Genomic DNA, 3,218 nt, shown 5'->3' with positions numbered 1-3,218 from the left:
CCCCTTTCCTTCTCCCTCTCCTCCTTCCTTTCCCCCTCCTAGTAGGAGTAGGAAAGGGGAGTCCTACTCCTACTAGGAGGAGGACTCCTCCTCTCCTGGCGCGCCCCAAGGGCCGGCCGGCCTCCCCCTTGCTCCTTATATACAGGGGCAGGGGGCACCCTAGAACACACAAGTTGATTGTTCCCAGCCGTGTGCGGTGCCCCCCTCCACCATAATCCACCTCGGTCATATCATCGTAGTGCTTAGGCGAAGCCCTGTGCTGGTAACTTCATCATCACCGTCATCACGCTGTCGTGCTGACGAAGCTCTCCCTCGACACCCTGCTAGATCGTGAGTTCGTGGGACGTCACCGAGCTGAACGTGTGCAGATCGCGGAGGTGCCGTACTTTCGGTACTAGGATCGGTCGATCATGAAGACGTACGACTACATCAACCGCGTTGTCATAACGCTTCCGCTTACGGTCTACGAGGGTACGTGGACAACACTCTCCCCTCTCGTTGCTATGCATCACCATGATCTTGCGTGTGCGTAGGTTTTTTTTGAAATTACTACGTTCCCCAACAGTGGCATCCGAGCCAGGTGTCGTGGGAACAATTCCAACAATAAGAGAGGGGTAGGATAAAGGAGCATGATCTATCGAGATGCAAATGGGTGACACGGTGGTTTTAGCGAGTTCGGGCCTCTCACGGTGGAGATAACAACCCTACGTCTCGTGCTCCAGAGAGGCTTTGTTTTATCTGAGTATGTATCCGGAGATTACAATGTGTTTGAGAGAGAGAGGAGGGAGCGGATCTCCATGCCTGAGCTATGTCCTGAGACTAATGGTTAGAAAGAGAGAAGTGGAAGAAAAGAGCCCCCCTAGTCTAGTGGTGGGGGGGGGGTGGCTTATTTAGAGTGCGCCACCCCCTCACCTCCTATGTTACAAAGTGGGGGCGTTAATGCCATGAGTCAGCCTACTACTAAGATGATGCTTCGAGTGCCTTGTCGACTGCTGGTCTTCGCATATCCGAGTGAGATCAGATGCTCCGAGTGGAATGAGTTGGTCGAGTGGAGTGGTATGCTCTGAGTGGTTGTTGTCGTCCGAGTGACTTGGTGGTCATCCGAGTGGATAGTTTGTCTGTATGAAACTTATCTGGACCCACATGTTGTGTGGACCCCATGCTTTATGATATTTCGACCCTTCGTGGGCCTACCTGTTATGTGTATCCCCAACATTAGCCCCCGAATTGATTGCGATTTTGCAGAACGAGTTTGTGAAAGACACAATTTGGCCCGAGTGATTACGGAAATACTCGGTACCCGTCATCGTGCTTTCAGACAACCAAGGTTTGAACAAAATCTCAATGGATTCCGGCATTGCACTTCCCGACTGATCTAGGGTAAGTGCCTGCAAGGAGAAACTTGGTGACATTCGTTCATCTTTCGGAAGAGGTTAACTCATGATCAGAGTATGGGTGTGTCATTAAATCTGGCCAACAAGATTGACGCATGGACTGCTGTCTCAGAGAGATGCTATTCTTATCCCGGAGGAACGTTAATACGAGTGGGTTCGAGATCCAAACTTATGAGTTTCACGCTTTGAGTCCTAGAAGAAGGCTCAAAACAGGTCCATGGAGGAGCGTTAAACTCACCTTATAGCAAAAAAAATTGGTAGCCGACGGGAGCCTTAGAACTTGTTTGTTTGTTGTTCACCACTCGACTCGGTCAGGCAGTACCGAGTGGAGATTACTCTAGTGGGGGCACGCTGAGTGCACCCACTGGGTGTAGTCCCCGAGACCGCCGTCGACTGCGGGCAGTCGGCGGGGGTCTGAGAGAAAAAATCTTCTTAGCTGGTACTGATAGAACTTGTTCCTCTCTGACTCGGAGGTCAAGTAGTACTTGAGGATCTGGTACTGGTCTAGCTTGCCCTTCCTCGACTCGGAATTCGAGTAGTATTTGAGTGATCTGGAGCTAGTCTTGCATCAAGCAAATGTTTCTTTCTGAGTTCTCTTCCAGTGGGGGCACGCTGAGTGCACCCACTGGGTGTAGTCCCCGAGCCTCTGTCGGAGAAGATGAGTCGGGCAGAGGGTTTAAGTCTCCTGGTAAACCTCCACGCAGTCAACACGGTAAATATCTTTTAGTCTAAAATTGAGTCAATCGGATGCATCTTCAGGCGCTTGACATGGTAAGTAAGCTCAGCCTGGAGCTGAGTCAGTCGGACTGATCTTCGTGCACTCAGCACGGAATAAATTCATCCTGGAACTCGGTCAAGCAGGTGAATCTTCGTGCTCTCGACACGGTAAATGAATTCGGCTTTCAAACTGCCGACTATAGAAAAAAGGTGGACACTCCAGGGAGTAATCGTTCCAGTAGTACTTCTTATATTGACCGTTAGATTTTGCGTGAAAGGGGTATTTGTAAGAGTACATTGTATCCGTAGAGGAGCTTCGTTTTCACCCTTTGCATGAAAGGGGTATTTTTCCGAGTGGACGTGCTTCCCGACTGATCGGGGTATGTTGACTGCAAGGAAAAACTTGGTGGCACTCGTATGTCTCCCGGAGGAGATAGACTAGTGGTCTGACATGGACGTGCCATGAAACCCGAGTGACGAGGCTAGTGTGTGGCTGACTCTCCGGAGAGAGGCCACTCATTATCCCGGGGGAACACCAGCACATGCCATCTCTGAGTCCAAGTTTGTGAAACTGACGCCTTGGAGCCTAGGATAAGGGCCAAGTGTATACGTAGAGGAGCGTCGTCTTCACCCTTTTGCAGTCCTGAAGATGACTTCAAGTAATGATTTGGGCGATCGTCCGAGTGGACAGTACTACCCTTATAGATTTTCAGCGGAACGAGCATGTATGGTCAAAAAGATATTCCTGATGTGATCAATGGGTTGATCGAATGGGCGTAACCCCTGAGGGCAGCATGACCAACGGTTGTGCGTAGCCCTCGAGTGATGCTCGAAAGAGGTAAGCTTGCTATAGAGTGTGATATGAGGTTTGATCATATGAGTAACTTAGTCGTTCCCGTGTTGGGGTGTAGAGGTAAAGACATGTCCAACTGATGGTGACGCGCGAGGCGGCCAAGGGGCGATGATGTGTATAACCGAGTGACGACGCGTGGGCGGTCGAGTGGTGAAGACGTGCACAACCGAGTGGTGATGCGCGGAGCGGCCGAGCGGTGAAGACGTTCCCAACCGAGTGGCGACGCGCGGGGCGGCCGAGTCATGATGTGCGAG

The sequence above is a fragment of the Triticum aestivum genome, chromosome 1D (assembly GCF_018294505.1).
Source record: "Triticum aestivum cultivar Chinese Spring chromosome 1D, IWGSC CS RefSeq v2.1, whole genome shotgun sequence".
Taxonomy (NCBI): Eukaryota; Viridiplantae; Streptophyta; class Magnoliopsida; order Poales; family Poaceae; genus Triticum; species Triticum aestivum.
Note: the sequence above shows the minus strand (reverse complement) of the source record.